General features: G+C 50.4%; 1 protein-coding gene across 16 annotated transcripts in view; it reads left to right on the top strand.

The window, feature by feature from the left end:
• Positions 1 to 16,777, top strand: part of CTBP1 (C-terminal binding protein 1) — a 431,872-nt gene that overhangs the window by 347,715 nt on the left and 67,380 nt on the right. Inside the window, exon 2 of one of the 16 annotated variants that reach the window (XM_084626451.1) lies at positions 13,881 to 14,048. The exons of 14 other annotated variants lie outside the window; for them this stretch is intronic. The gene's annotated coding sequence lies outside the window, so the exon portion shown is untranslated. Of the gene's footprint in view, positions 1 to 13,880; positions 14,049 to 16,777 lie in introns of those variants that run through there. One more of the 16 variants, XM_084626457.1, reaches the window with a different exon arrangement.

A 16,777-nucleotide genomic window follows, 5' to 3' on the forward strand; every position in this document is an offset into this window, starting at 1 on the left:
CCCAGGTGCCCTGATTAGCCTGCCTTAATTGATTCTAGCAGCTTCTTGATTGGCTGCAGATATTCTAATCAGCCTGTCTTAATTGTCTCCAGAAGGTTCCTGATTGTTCTGGAGCCTTCCCTGTTGGGAAACGGAACGTCTTTTGCTTGCTCCTCAGCTATCTGCTTTCTATTCTTTCCTAAAGCCCCCTGGCCCGGATTTTTCTTACTTTTTGCACCTGCCTTAGTCCCCCCTCGACCGGGCCAGACGCTTTTTTGTTTTTTCTTTTCATTTTTTGTGTTTTTTTCCGTCTACGTCCTTCGCCAGCCACCCCCCCCCACGCCTGCTTTCGGGCGCAGCTATTTGCCTCAGCTGAGCCCCCGGAGGAGGGGGGGGAAGATTGCCGATTTTGCTGTCCGGAGGGGGGAGTGGAAGCCCCCAGACCCAGCCGTTTTGCCAGCAGCTCGGACCTTCCAACATTCTTAACATACCGGAGGACTTGGAACACAGCCAACACAGCCGGAGACGGAGATTTCATCAGACAGAAGAAATATTATAAATCATCGCGACGAAGGCCGTAAGATTGAGTAACTTTCTGAATTATATTCTCGTGGGGGGGAGTTTGACTGTGATTACTTACGTTTGTGGCGGCACAGGGGGTGTGGCGTGGAGACCCCCACCCCCGATCCATCGGTGCCCCTACCCCCCCATCGTTATTACAACTGTCACGGCCCCCCCGCAGTCTGTCCCTGCTGGCAACCTGCCATCTCCCTTCGGATCCAGCTGTTTGCTTTGAACTTTGCCTTCCGGACCGGACCTAACAACCGACCAACCGAGACTCTTTGGACAAACGTGTGTGGGTCTGCACCCCCCCCCCCGGATTGCTTATCCCACAACTTGCCCCTTTTACTGGACCCCGATTTTGTTCCCCCCCCCTCCTCCCAGCCCCCCTCCCTCGGCATTTTTTTCCCTTCCCGTTCGCAGCCAGCGGAAGGAGGGGCTATTCCGCCTTCTCCCCTCCCCCCTCCTCCTTCCGGTGTCTCCCTGTCTCTCCCTGCTCACAATGGCGGGGAACGAGAGGGGCGAGACTGCTTTAATAAAATTAGTTGTCCCTTCCCCACCACCACCCCTGCCCAACCCCCAAGGTCCCCCCCCTACTACTATTGTTAAGGTACTTGCCACCCCCCATGCTGGGGCACCGGTAGCAGGAGGCACCAGGGTGATTGCTGCTGCTGCTGCTGCACCCACCACCCCCCCAGATTCTAGGAAACCCCCCCCCGGTTCGCCAGAAGGGCCAGGGCGGGTGGAAAGGAAAGGGCCCCGCTAAAACCACTGAGCCCTCCATGGCAGGGGCTGCCCCCACCGCTGCGGCCTCGTCATCAACCGTGGCGCCCCTCCCAGCGTTTCCCTCCACCAGCTCTGCGATTGTCCCTCCCCCGGCCCCCAGGACGTATGCCCGGGCGGCAGCGGGCTCCCCGCTGCCTGCCGCCTCGTCATCTCGCCCCCCCCCCGCCTCCGCCACCATCACCAGCGGCCGAGGCCCTTTCCCCGCCTTGACCAGGAAGCATGGCGTCCGTTGCCTCCTGGTGCCCGCCTCGCCCCACGTGGAGACATACGTGCAGGCGTTGGCGAAGGTGGTAGGACCCACGGCTATTGTGGCGGCCTCCAAGATGTATGGGAAGGTCGTTTTCTTCTTAGCCTCGGAGGATGCCGCCCAGGAGGCGGTGGAGAGGGGCCTGACGGTAGGGGGGGTGTTTGTCCCCCTAGAACCGTTAGAAGACCTGGGCGTTCGCCTCGTCCTTACCTCCGTTCCTCCCTTCTTACCCAATGCTGCCCTGTTACCCGCTCTTTCCACCCTGGGGAAACTTGTTTCTGTCATCAGCCCTCTCCCGTTGGGCTGCAAGGACCCCACCCTTCGTCACATTTTTTCGTTCCGCCGGCAAGTGCAGCTTCTACCACCGGCAGGGGCGCGTGACGGAGAGGCGCTTGAGGGGTCCTTTCTAGTCCCCTACGAGGGAGCCCGCTATCGGGTCTTTTATTCTACCGGAGAGGCCCGGTGCTACCTCTGCCGCTCAGCGGGGCATGTCCGCAGAGACTGCCCTTTGGCTCGGGGGGGAGGGGCACCCGAAACCCCCGAGACCCGGCAGGACATCGGCCCCGTCGCTGCCGACGCCCCTGGCTGCCCAGTACCTGAAACCAACCCTCCTCCTACTCGACCCATCGCTGCTCCCGTCCGGGCCCAAGAGATACCTTCCCTACAATGCCCAGGCGAGCAAGGGGTTTCCACCCTTGCTAGTACCAACCCAATAGAGCCCATGGAGGAGGGTGTGGCAAGGATATTATCGGGTATAAGAGAGGGCCCTCCCCAAGGAGAAGCCCCCGCCCCTCATGTTGCCCCACCGCTACCTCCCCGAACCCCTAAACCATCGCCTCCGCCCCCCGACACGACCCCTGCTAGCCAACCCCCAGATGATGCTATGGAGGGCTGGACCCTAGTCCAGGGGAAGCGAGGCAAGCGGAAGGCCCGAGCTCCGCTGCATCCACCCGACGCAGAAGCCCCCCGGAAGACCAGCAAAGGAGGCACTGCTATCGAGCCTCCCGCCACGGCCGCGAGCGAGATCCATCCGCCGGTGTCGGGAGGGGAAGACGGACTGGCATTGGAGGGCAGAATCCCCCCTCCACGGGAAACCCTCCCCTCCGAGACTTCTGAGGACACCCCTTCTGCCTGGACGCTACCCAAACCCCCCGCGGACCCCGAGGCGGCCGTTGAGGCGGGCCCTAGAGGAGAGGCCCCCGGGGTGGCAGGAGTTGGCCTCTCCTCCGTGTATGCGGAGATTGAGGCCCTAGATTTGACCCCGGTCACTCAGGGAGGGGATGATTTGCTGCCGGCTGGCCTCGAGCTGGGCAGCCTTACCCCAGCCTCCCTTTCCCCATGCTCCCTCCCCCTCTTTGCCTTCCCGGGTGAGCATCCTGCAGAAGGCGGTCCACCACCTGATGCCGTGACCGCTAAAACCACCATGGAGCCAGCACCTAGCATTATTGGGAGCCCCTCCCCTTCCCCCTTAACCCTTGACTCTGCTCAGGAGGCACTCTCCTTTAGCTGCTCACCTCCTGCACCCCAGAGCCTTACCCCTGCCCCTGCCCAAGGTCCCTCCTCCTGCAATGTTAATGCCGCCCCTGGGGTTATTTCCTTTCCGCCTTTTGCAGACTCCCCCCAGGGAGCAGTCTTTGCACTTTCTAGTCGCGACCCGTTAGGAGTGGCAATTTTTCCCCTGCCATCCCCCTCCTCCCCAAGGCGTGAAATGAATTTAATAACCCCAGCCTGTCAGACGCCCCGTCGGTGGTCCGCACCCTGTCTACCTGCCTTAGCGGACCACGAGGCTGTATTAAGAGGCCCATCAGGGAATACCTCGGGAATTGTAACCCCACCCCCCCATGAGCTGCGGCATGCGCTACGGAAGTTCCTAGAGCACTCCCGTGGCGCCCGCAATAGGGCACAGCTGGCTCTTCGGCTATGGGGGGACTTTGATCAACTCCTCCAGGCCACAAAGGCCCTTATAAAGGAGGGCAGGGGGCAAGGAAAGCGCGGTGCTGCGGCCTACGAGCGAGCCCGCAGCTTCCGAAGCGATCTACTCACCCACGGGATGGGTCATGGGTTGCTGTGCAACCCTCCGGGGGCCCTGAACCCCCCCGCCAATACGAGACCCCCACCGCCCCAGCCCTCCGTATGACGCCTTTTATTATTGCGACCCTGAATACCAGGGGCTGTAGGATGGCTCTCCGCAGGTCCCAGGTGCTCTCTTACCTTCGGGAGGGGAGGTACTCTGTAGTTTTCCTGCAGGAGACCCATACAGACCCGGCCGCCGAGGACAGGTGGCGGCTGGAGTGTGGGGACGGGGTATACTTTAGCCACTTTGCGACCTGGCAGGCTGGAGTGGCAACCCTATTCTCCCCCAACCTACGGCCTGAGGTGCTAGGGGTCAATGAGGCCGTGCCGGGCCACGTGCTGCACCTTCGAGTCCGTATGGAGGGGCTCGTGGTTAATCTTGTTAACATCTATGCCCCACAAATGAGCTCCAGGCGGCCACAATTTTATCAGCAGGTGTCCGACTTTCTCGGCACCCTGGATTCGCACGAGTGCCTGGTCCTGGGAGGGGACTTTAACACCACCCTAGAGGAACGGGACCGCTCAGGGGCCGAACCGAGTCCGGCCGCCGCGAATATTCTCCAAGGGATAGTCGACCATCACTCCCTAGTGGACATCTGGCGCGACCATCACCCAGATGACACCTCCACGTTCACCTTTGTCCGGGTGGAGGCCCATCGGTCACACCACTCTCGGTTGGACCGTATTTACTTATTCCGTTTCCATCTTTCACAGGCCCACTCCTCCGCCATTCGGCCGGCCCCATTCTCCGATCATCATTTAGTCGCTGTAACGGTTTCTCTCTGCACGGAGGGACCGGGGCCGGCCTATTGGCACTTTAATAACAGCCTGTTGGAGGACGAGAGCTTTGTGATGTCCTTCCGGGAGTTTTGGCTGGCCTGGCGAGAGCAGTGGCGTGCCTTTCCCTCGGTGCGGCGATGGTGGGATCTCGGGAAGGTGCGCGCCAAGCTCTTCTGCCGTGACTACACTCGGGGCACCAGCCGACGGCGAAATGCGGCGATAGAGCAGCTGGAACGGGAGGTCTTAGAGATGGAGAGGCGCCTGGCCGCCGATCCCGAGGACCCGTCCCTCTGCGGAGCGTGCCGGGAGAAGCGGGAGGAGCTCCGGGCCCTTGAGGACCACCGGGCCCGAGGTGCCTTCGTTCGATCCCGCATCCGCCTCCTTCGGGAGATGGACCGCGGCTCCCGCTTCTTCTATGCCCTGGAGAAAACGAGGGGGGCCAAGAAACACGTCACCTGCTTTCTTGCGGAAGACGGCACCCCCCTCACGGGTCCGGAGGAGATGTGTGGGAGGGCCCGTGACTTCTACACAAGCCTTTTCTCCCCGGACCCGACCGATCCTGACGCTTGCGAGGTGCTCTGGGAGGAACTCCCCACGGTCAGCGTGGGCGACCGAGACCGACTAGAGCTGCCTCTCACCCTGGCCGAGTTCTCGGAAGCCCTCCGTCGCATGCCCACCAATAAATCTCCGGGCATGGACGGGCTGACCGTGGAGTTTTACCGCGCGTTCTGGGACATTCTCGGCCCAGACCTAGTCACCGTCTGGGCTGAGTCCTTGCAGAGCGGGGTCCTCCCTCTGTCATGCAGGCGAGCGGTGCTCGCTTTGCTGCCGAAGAAGGGGGACCTCCGCGACCTACGAAACTGGCGTCCCGTCTCACTCCTTAGCACGGATTACAAAATCGTAGCGAAAGCAATCTCGCTGCGGCTAGGGTCCGTGATGGCGGACGTGGTCCACCCAGACCAGACCTATACTGTCCCGGGTCGCAGCATTTTCGACAACCTCTTTCTCGTCCGAGACCTTTTGGAACTCGGGCGGAGAGATGGTCTATCGTTCGCCCTCGTGTCTCTTGATCAGGAGAAGGCGTTTGATAGAGTAGACCATGGGTACCTCCTGAGCACTCTGCAGGCGTTTGGATTTGGAGCTCAGTTTGTGATTTTTCTCCGGGTGCTGTATGCCTCCGCAGAGTGTTTGGTTAGGCTCAACTGGACCCTGACTGAACCGGTCAGCTTCGGGCGAGGAGTGCGGCAAGGGTGCCCCCTCTCGGGCCAGTTGTATGCTCTGGCGATCGAGCCTTTCCTTTGTCTCCTCCGCAGGAGGATGACAGGGTTGGTGCTGCGGGAGCCGGAGCTGCGGCTGGTCCTGTCGGCGTACGCCGATGACGTACTCCTCGTGGTCCAGGACCCGGGCGACTTGGCGCGAGTGGAGGCATGCCAAGCCATCTATTCGGCAGCCTCCTCCGCCCGAGTCAACTGGGTCAAGAGCTCTGGCTTGGCGGTAGGGGACTGGCGGCAGGTGAGCTCCCTCCCACCCGCACTTCAGACCATCCGGTGGAGTGCGGGTCCACTGCTCTATCTCGGCGTTTACCTTTCCGCCACGCATCCTTCCCCGCCGGAGAACTGGCAAAATTTAGAGGGCGGGGTGATAGAGCGGATCCGGAGATGGACGAGGCTTCTCCGATGTCTCTCCCTCCGAGGGAGAGCACTGGTGCTTAACCAACTAGTCCTGTCCACGCTCTGGTACCGGCTCAACACCCTGGCCCCGGCCCCGGGTTTCCTGACCCACCTCCGGAGATTGATTCTAGAGTTCTTCTGGTCAGGAATGCACTGGGCCCCTGTTGGAGTTCTTCATCTACCCCTGAAGGAAGGAGGGCAGGGCCTGAAGTGTCTGTACACTCAGGTCCGCGTTTTCCGCCTCCAGGCCCTGCAGAGGCTCTTTTATAGTGCAAGTAGTTCGGCGTGGAGCATACTGGCGCACGCCTTCCTGCGCCGTTTCCAAGGGCTTTGATATGACCGGCAGCTCTTTTATCTTTCTCCGAGGGGTTTTCCGCGAGACCTCTCCGGGCTGCCGGTCTTCTACCAGGACCTCCTCCGGACCTGGAAATTGTTTCTAACAACCAGGTCCGTGGCGGCCACCGTGGGGGCAGATCTCCTCACGGAGCCCCTGCTACACAACCCCCAGCTCCGTGTGCAGGTGGCGGAGTCCCGCTCGGTGCGCCAGAGGTTGGTCCTGGCGGAAGTCACGAGGGTCGGAGACCTCCTGGACTACGACCGGAGAGACTGGCTGGATCCCCTGATGCTCGCTCGGCGCATGGGGCTCTCCAGCCTTCGTACCCCCCGGCGCGTACTTCAGGAGGTGAAGGCCGCCTTGACCCCCGCTGCTCGGGCTTATGTTAGCCGAGCCTTGTGCGAGGGCGCACCCCGTCCATCCCTTACCCCAGGCCCGCCGGACCTTTCCATCGGGTCCCCACCCCGTAGATCCCAACAAACCCCTCACCCTTTTACTGCAAGCCGGCTGCACGAACTGCAGCCGGTTAGCTTTCAAATTGCTCCACGGAAATACTTATATACACTTACGCTTCACACCCTTCACGCCCACACCCTGGTGTCCCGCCCCGATACAAAGTGGCGGGATCTCCTGCCACCTTTGGAGGGTGAGCAACCTCGGTGGGCCAGCCTGTATTCCACCCTGGTCCCAAGGCCCGTCGGGGACATCAGTTGGCGGCTCCTTCACGGAGCTGTGAGCACGGGCGTGTTTTTGACACGGTTTACCCCCATTCCGGACACTTGTCCTTTTTGTAATGTGAGGGAAACCCTAGCGCACGTGTATTTAGAGTGTGCCAGATTGCAGCCCCTTTTCCGGCTCCTCACAAATATTCTATTATGCTTCTGGCTTCATTTTTCCCCCCACCTTTTTATCTATACACTTCCCATCCGTGGCCCCACAAAGTCGCGGGATCTTCTGGTCAACCTCCTCCTAGCTTTGGCTAAAACAGCCATTTATAAAACCAGAGAGAGGAGGTTGGCCCATGAAACGTCCTGCGATTGTGGGGCCGTTTTCCGATCCTCAGTACACTCACGTATCCGGGCGGAGTTCCTCTGGGCGGCGTCCACCGACTCCCTTGAAGCCTTCGAGGAGCGGTGGGCGCTGTCTGGGGTTCTCTGCTCGGTGACCCCGTCCGGTTTCCTCCGTCTGACCCTTTGATTGAGGGGAAGAGCGAGAGACGCCAGCCCCAGCCATTGCCGCTGTGGATACCATCATTCCTGTCATCTAGGAGGGGTCCTATACTACATGGGTGTCTACCGCCCCCTAAACTGCCCACCCCGCAGCCGTGCCCATCTTACCGGGCACTCTCAGGAGAGGGAGGATCGGTGACACTGGGCGCGGCACTGGGTAACTCGAGGGGGTGGAAGACCACGAGTGTCGAGGAAGCCCCCCCGCTCTAGGCCACCAGGTAACTCAGGAGGGTGGAAGACCACGAGTGTCGAGGAAGCCCCCCCGCTCTGGGCCCAGGCTAGCCTGAACACTTCTCCCTCCTGAAAGCTGCTGTGTTATACCTTCTGATTGCGTTGTTTTGTTGCATAGTTGTTTTGTTTTCTTTGGTAATTCTGTAAGCGTTACCAATAAATTTTCTTTCTGTTTCAAAAAAAAAAAAAACCTTCCCTGTTACCTTACCCAGGGAAAAGGGACCTACTTAGCCTGGGGCTAATATATCTGCCTTCTATTACTCTCCTATAGCCATCTGGCCCGACCCTGTCACAGTACCAACGTAGTGAGTTACCCTATTGAGTATTTGCAGAGTAAGGTACTTCTCAACATAAATAAGGGAGGAAAGTAAGGCCATATGTGAGGTAGAAAAATAAAATCTCAACGAATAACACATGTAGGGTGTGGTATTTTTGTGAGCGCTGAATAACAATTTTATTCTTACATGTCTAGCAAGTAAAAACTCTCAGTAAGAATAAGTCCAATCAATGTTAATCTTCAGTCCTTTTTTAGTTTAGCTGTTCAATATAATATTTTCCTTTGTACTAGAAAATGGCAACTTTTAAAAGTACTTTAATGGCAAAGTGCCATTAGTCCTATACCACACATGCCATAAATTGCATTGTAGTCAAGTCCTCTTCTGTTACTGTAAAATAGGTATGAATCACGAGCAATAGATAGATAGATAGATCGATCACACACACACGTATGTGTGTGTGTGTGTGTGTGATCGATCTATCTATCTATCTATCTTTTTATAATAAAAGCAGGTTACTTCCAGGTTACTTTTTCTTGACTTCTATACATTTCTGTGCTCCAATGGCATGGAAAAAGTTTGTTGTGGTGCTCTAGGGGGGAGGGATAGCTCAGTGGTTTGAGCATTGGCCTGCTAAACCCAGGGTTGTGAGTTCAGTCCTTGAGGGGGCCATTTGGGATCTGGGACAAAAATTGGGGATTGGTCCTGCTTTGAGCAGGGGGTTGGACTAGATGACCTCCTGAGGTCCCTTCCAACCCTGATATTCTATGATTCTTTTATAGGTGTTTTCCTTTTACTGTCTATGTAGTTACTTGTTTATTTTTTGAATGTGAAAATGGAAGCCCTTTATATTCTTCATCATTTCTCCATTGTTAATGTACGCATGCTCTCCAGTGCTATATAAAGTTACCTTTCCCTCTGTTCTTGAAAATTATCGTATTTGTTTTAAAAGACTAAAATATTAGAGGTTAATACTCTTCAGAGTGTTGATTACTGTATTAATTAGTGTACAGTATAAAACAATTAATATGAATAACTAACTGGAAGGATGTGTGGGTAGGGTTTTTTCCCTTTAATTAGTTTAAACCCAGAAAGCAAATGGAGCTTCCTAGTTATGCAGAGATACTGCACTGAAAATTAGTACCTAGTTAATGAAATTATTTATTATTAATGAATTAATTTGTTATTACTGATGTTAACCGTCCCTACATTTTTGGCTTAAAAAAAGAACTTCTCCTTTCTAGTGAAGAGTTACTGGGTCCTACGCAGAGACACTTCATTGAGGCGGCAATATGTTACCATGATCACGATTGGTTTTTTGTACCAAATAGGCTTCTAGGTTCTTGGCAAAATCAATGGCTTTTCCCAAAAATATCTTATTTATGGCCATTAGCAAACTTGTGTGACAGGCTTTTTGTGATGATTACTGCAGCAGTGTCTTTTCTGACTTGACTGTGGAACACTTCAGCGACTGCGTCTCAGGAAAAACAAATAGATTTCACCATCAGACAATCAGGGAACTGGAGAAAATAGGGAATAGTTCATTCCTCTTGCAAATGTAACGATGATCACTGTTTCCTGAAATTGTCAGACAATTTACATTATGTCCCATAGTGAGTGATACCCAGTTTGCTTCCTTCCACTTAACTTGACTTAAGTTGTCTGGAATGGCATTTTTGGTGTCACTTGTCTGCAGAAAGTGATACATCAGTGATATTTGTTTATTCATATCTAAAGATTGTTAAGATTAAGCTGGACAAAAAGCCATTCATGAATTTTGTTTGAATTGGCATTGTTTTAGAGGTAGGTCTTATGAACGTCTAGGTACAAATTCAGCCAGGTGCAACTCTGTTGCCTTCAGTGGAGTTAAACATATTTTTCTTATGGTGAAATTTAGCCTCATTCTAATGTATGAGAGTCACTGGCTGAAGAATTGCATAAGCTTCTTAGAATAAGAATTCACACTGGCCCACTCCATTTCAACTTTCAAGTGAGTAATTTGAGTGACAGGTCCATAAAGGTCACTCATTGAACAGAAAATGAATACATTTGAAGGATAATATAGATATTCCACTTAGCTTTACACATGTAATAACTAATCAGGTGATCTGACTTAGGAGCATTATTGTACTATAAAATAAAATGCACGTGTCCCACTTATTTCATTCTCTCCTCCTGTTTTGCTGATTAGTGTAAATTGAATTTCATGCTATTCAGTCCAGTTTGTTAACACATGATATGTCTGTCTAGAATTTTGACAGATTGCAATAAAAGTACTGTAAGTTTGCACTGTGTATGATTATTACTCTTTATTTATATCCATATTATTTTTTTTACTAGTTTTGTGGTATTACCCTACAACCAAGTGGTTCATTTCTGCCTAGCCATATCCCCCTCCCCTCATATCATTACACTTGTTTATTCAGAAAAACAATAAGAGAAAAAAATCCCCAGTTTACCTGTTTTAATGTTCCGTTTAAATAACTTGAAAGGAATATGGGCTATTTAGGACCCAGTAGCATCTGAATAAAAATACTAGTTTGTTTCATACTAGACCTTTCTTCTGAGGCCTTTCTGAGCCTTCCATGAAGATCTTTGAAACTGGCTTTGCTAGAGCTAAAAGACAGAAATCACAGAAGAAACTTGGAAGAACCTTTCCCCCTTCTTTTTCTTGCTCACAGCATTTTACAAACTAGATTTTTCACTAGCGCTAATGTGACTGTGAAAGAAGTTAGGTCTTGCAACTTCCTCTGTGACTGACTGCATCTCATGAGATTGGCATTGCAAACCACTGCTCCCCCTTTCTTCCTCCTCCCCCTTCCTCCCTGTGAGCAAGTCTCAGGTGGGCATGCAGAAAAGAGTGAGAAGCAGTCAGGGACATGGCTCCACCCTTCTCCTCACAATGCTCTGGCCAGTGGAGCTAGCTGGGTACGGGGTCAGGTAAGATGCGCCCCTTTTTTGGTTGCTGTAAATTACTTCCCTCCCTCCACCCTTGGAAGTATCTTGCTGGTGTTCCTGCGAAGGTGGCACTCGGCCGGAACCTCTGTTTAGCTCTAACTCTTAGAAATTAGAGATGGAAAAGCGATCACATTGTCTAGTTTCTTCCTATCTTAGTGCAGGATTGTAAACTCCATGAGGTAGGAGCTTTGTCTTTCTTTATGTTCTTTCGAGAACAACATGTAGCGTCAGTACTCACCAAATAATACAGTACGTTTTCTAGTGCTTCCTTTATATTTAAGTTTGCTCTAGTGGCGGAGCGTCCACTTCTTTGGGGGTAAGACTATGAAGGAGTGAATTTGAAGTGCTGAAGGAATCTTGACGTCATCATTCTGTAGTGTACCTCTTGTATAGATGTAACTATATTCAGCATGGCTTTGGACATATATTTACAAAAGTAGATTCCATGAATATGTCATCAAATTATAAATCCAGGAGTCTCTGCTGTATGTTTTATTTATTTAAAAATATGTATTTAAATATATTCCAGTTGATTTAATGCTTGTGAAAGGGAGGGAATGATACACTATGTATATATAGTTCAAGCAAGATCTGTACAAGTTTTACCCACAAAATTCTCCCAAATGCACTTCAGGTCTGATGAGAAATACACCTTATATTTCTGGACTTCTTTTGAGCAACAGCTGCCAGTCATGTCAAGTCTGTTGTAATTTTATGATGTGGGCAGATGCCTACCAAAGATTAGGATAAAATCACCAAAATAACGTTACATGTTACTTAGTTGCCCTGTTTATTTGAACCAAAGTACCTAGATCTGAAAGACAGGGTCTGATCCTGCATTCATTGATATCCATAAGAACGCTCCCATGGACTGCAGTGACTACAGGATCGATCCTGATAGAACTAAGCCACCAACCACCTTGTCCTACAGGTAACTTTTGACTCAAAAGTTGTTCTTTTTATTCTTTAGTTCCATTTTTAATCTTTTTTAAGTAAGTTAAATGTCAGTATGTGGTAAAAGATTCACATCACATAGCATTGTTTATAACAGAACTCTGGAGGCTGCCCAGAGAACAGATGTGTAAAAACAAATATAAAAAGTAATATTAAAGTTATCAGAAAAGAGATTATGCTATTAAGGGGGGAAATTTGTGAAGTCTACTGGCTTCTGTAGGTTTGGGATATTCTATATATTTTAGATTGTATTAGGGCCAGGACTGTACTTTTCTCTATGTTTGTAAAGTACCTAGCAGAATGGGTCCCTGTCCTGGTTGGCCTCTAGGCCAAAGGTGGGCAAACTACGCCCTGCGGGCCACATTTGGCCCACGGCACCCTCCTGAGCTACTGGCCCGGGAGGCTTGCCCTCGGCTGTTTTCCCTCCTCTGCAGCCTCAGCTCACTGCGCCGCCGGTGCAATGCTCTGGGCGGCAAGGCAGCGAGCTCCTGGGGCAGCGCAGCTGCAGAGCCCGGCTTGACCCGGTGCTCTGTGCTGCGCGGTGGCGTGGCTGGCTCCAGCCGGGAGGTGGAGCTGTAATGCCACCAGCCACCAGTGCTCCAGGCAGCGCAGCAAGGGGGCAGGGAGCAGGGGGGTGGATGGGGGGCACTCAGAGGGCAGGGAACAAGGGGGTTGAATGGGGGCAGGAGTCTTGGGGGGGCAGTCAGGAAGGAGGGGGGTTGGATGGGGCGGTGGGGAGCAGTCAGGGGCAGGGGTTCTGGGGTCAGTCAGGGGACAGAGAGAAGGGGTGGTTGGATGGGGCAGGAGTCCCGGGGGGCCATCAGGAGTGAGAGGGGGTTGGGTGGGGCGGCAAGGGGCAGTCGGGGGACAGAGAGGAGGGGTGGTTGGATGGGGCAGGAGTCCTGGGGGGCCATCAGGAGTGAGGGGGGGTTGGATGGGGCAGCAAGGGGCAGTTGGGGACAGAGAGGAGGGGTGGTTGGATGGGGCAGGAGTCCCGGGGGGCCATCAGGAGTGAGGGGGGGTTGGATGGGGCGGCAAGGGGCAGTCGGGGGACAGAGAGGAGGGGTGGTTGGATGGGGCAAGGGTCCCGGGGGGAGAGGGGGGGCTGTCAGGAATGAGAGGAGGGGTTGGATGGGGCAGCGTGGGGCAGTCAGGGCGGGGCTTCTGGGGGCGGTCAGGGGACAGGGAGCAGGGGGTAGGGCCCGGGCTACAGCCCCCTCCCCTAACCGGCCCTCCATACAATTTCCAAAACCCGATGCGGCCCTCAGGCCAAAAAGTTTGCCCGCTCCTGCTCTAGGCACAGGTGCTGGATACGTTGAATGAGGAGTTGCCCTGTTCATAATTTGCATAAAAGATATCATTTTTTATTATGATGAGCTTCCAGGACTTGAAAGTACATTCAGTGAATGGAATATCAGTGGAAGCCTTCCATTCCAAAGTGATTGCTACTCTAGCAATGAGAAATAGCTTAGTGGAGAGAGGCCAAAAAGGATTAGTATTCACAATACATTATATCCGTTATCACAACCAAAACTGCTAATCCTGGGTAAGATTAACTGGTGCTTCAAAGGGATAAGAACAGTGAAGTGAAATATGCTTCCAGAAACATTTAGCAACTGGACAATACTACTACATTATCAAGGTTATCCACTGTAAATTCTGTGTCCCCTCATCTCAGTTCCTTTACTACTTCCTAGTTAAATGAGTGTCTTCTCCTCTGAGTCACTCTACAGATGTAAAAATTTCTCTTGAGAAAGGTGGTCCATAGGTATTCTCAAAGATTCTTTTGTTTTTACCCTACAGGTTAAAGGATGGGTAATAGCTCTTCACCCGTATCTAAGTTGTTTGGGACATAAAGAATTTAAAGGTTAATCTATCTGGTCAAAGTCCACGGGGAAAACACTACAGGAGGTAAAACTGGCTCAGAGTTTACTCTGGGGTGAAGAGGGATTTTGTTGTCTCAAACTAAAGGTAAATACCTAATAGTAAGCATAAAACCATTGCATGCAGCTAATGCTAGAAAGCTGCCGTACTAACTTACTTCAGAGTTTTTTCCCTCTCCTTCTTTGTAAAGTGCCACCATGAAAACACCTTAGCTGATTCAGTTACATTTCAGTTGTTCTCTCAGAGTTAATCGTAGGCTGAACTTCCAAAGTGATATGGAAAATTAAATTAGTGATGAAGATCTGTTGCTCTTCCTTCTGGGCCTCACCAGCAGGGTTATCCTCACCATCTTCTTGTTTGTTATAGAAGATGGTAATAATCTGGTTTGGGGGGATTTTCTGAAAATTATTCACTTGTGTTGGCCAACCAAGTGGCCTTTTTTCCCCCTTCCCTTTTTCCTGAGATTTCAAGGGGAGGGAAACTGCTGCATTTGCTGTCCAAAATTTCCTTGTTGCTGTGGCTCTTTTTGAGTACTAAAAAATATGTATCAAATAGTCTGATTTGATTTGATTTCCATTAAATTGGTGATGTTTTGGTTACCTTTGGAAGATAACCAAAAGATTCCAAACTTTTTTGAGTACATGCACTAGCAATTTGGTTTTTTGGAAATGCAGTGGCCAATTTTATTTTTTTGTATGCAACTTTTGGAGTTGCATTGTTTTTTTTGTTGTTTTTTCCTGCTTACCCCACATTTTGTTCTTGGCTTCAGAGGAGCATGTGATGTAGGCATACAGCAGAAGACCAATTACAATTTCTTTCTTTGGAAAATGCTTTTTTTGCAACTACTGGGAAGAAATTAGTAACATAACTCTAGCATCCTACCTAGTTACTACCCAATCTAATCTTTATTTTGAAGGGAGGTTACTAAGGTCAGGCTTTGTCTGCCCTCTGTTTTTCATAACCTTTCTAATGCTGCAGAAGTTTTAGGCTGTCACTGAGGAGGAAGAAGTTTCAGTTAGAGAGGGGGAGATGACATTTATATGACGCACGTGTATGCTGTGGGCAGATTTCCTAAGTGTTTGTCTGCAGATTGGTGGACACAAAGGCTGTAATAAGTTTGTTTTTTTTTTTAAGATAAAAAATGACGGGAAGATGTCAGAATGATACTGCTGACTGAGAGTTTAACTTCTATTTGTTAGGGATTGTAGTCTTGGATTTGTTTTCCAAAATTGTTTCTGAATCAAATTAGACAGTTTTCATGTTCCAGCAGGGTTAAAATACAACCGATTTCTGGCTCAAAAACAAGAATATATAGTATTGTAGCTGTAACTTTAACTTAACAAGCAATGCAGGATATAGAAAGGGAAAAGGCTTATTGTTCACATTGTCCAGAAATGGATCTTTTGTTGTAATTGATTTTAGTAGAATCAGGGCTTGTCTACCTGGTGGGGTAATGTCCATTAATGGGTCTATGTAAACTCTGCAGGTGCACTTTAACGTAGTGCTGTGTGAACTAGTGCTATCTTAAAGCACACTAGGTAACCTTTAGCACGCACCAGCAAGTTCTGCACAGACCAAGGGATGTGCAACATGCTGATTGTTTTTTAGAAATCACACCCCAGTAGAGCGCATTATCCCACTTTATAGACAAGCCCTCGGTAACACATTTTCCATGATTTTCCCAGACTGTTGTTGGGTTTTTAAACACTAAGAAACGTCTTAGGCACTTCACAGAAATAAGTAAATATCTGTGGCCTAAAAAGCTTACACTACATGGCCCCTATCCTTCATACAGAGTAATTTTACTCATGTGACTAGTCCCATTAGGGAAGTTTCTAAGTTTTAACCATTTTTAACTATGTGAGAACATCAAGAACTACAAGAAACATCAAAAAGCCAGTGAAAAAAAATTCAAAATTAGATAATTTTTTAATACTTCCGACTTTTAACCAATTCAGTGGAAACGCTTAAAACATTCACAAAAATCACATCTAGAACCCTTTAGAAAGTGGTATGTGTGAGAAGGATATGTTTGGCTTCTCTCATCAAATCATGGGAATAGGTCCCCACTTTCACTGTACTTTCAACACAACTTTAACTCTGGTGCTGGGACCAGCCCCTTCATAACTGAAACTCTAAATTGCATGTGAAGAAAAACTCACTAGAACATTTATCTCACATCATGGTATGATTTATTATATTGTGATTAAATGTAATTTGGTAATCTAAACCAAGCTGTTGCCGTAAACTGCCTGTTTTATTTGGCTGTTACACTGTTGTTGCTGGCCCAGTCTCAGTGAACTAGTCATTTTTATACATCCTGTTTGCTTACCTTCAGAATGAACATCTCTTAAAAAATTCTCTTTACTGAAGATTTAGCTCAGCTACCATGAGTTAGCCTACAGAATATATTGGATGGAAGATGAGTCTTTGATTCCTTTATCCTTCATATTCTTAGATTTATTTTTTTAAAAGACTGAGCTATCCTCTGATTTGTGATAATCATCAACTATTTTCCAGATATTAACAGAGAAGAGCAAAGAGGTCACTGTCTTCGGGGGCGGGGGATTAAAGGAGCTTTAAAGAGCCCCTTGTACTGGATCAGTGTTGATGGAGTTGCTTTGGCATGCAGAAGAGCATAATGCAGTGTAATTTGAGAGAGTTTATTGTCCTCATTTACAGAAACCTTAATACTATATTGAGTGGAGGTTTCTAATGACAGTGATCTTTTTAAATGCCTGGGGATTTTTCAGAGTTTTAGTTGTAAATCTTTGGGGAGAGATTTTTATTTCTCTTCCCTTCTCCCATCCCTAAAA

This window comes from Lepidochelys olivacea, assembly GCF_965140295.1.
Source record: "Lepidochelys olivacea isolate rLepOli2 genome assembly, chromosome: 4".
NCBI classification, from domain to species: domain Eukaryota; kingdom Metazoa; phylum Chordata; order Testudines; family Cheloniidae; genus Lepidochelys; species Lepidochelys olivacea.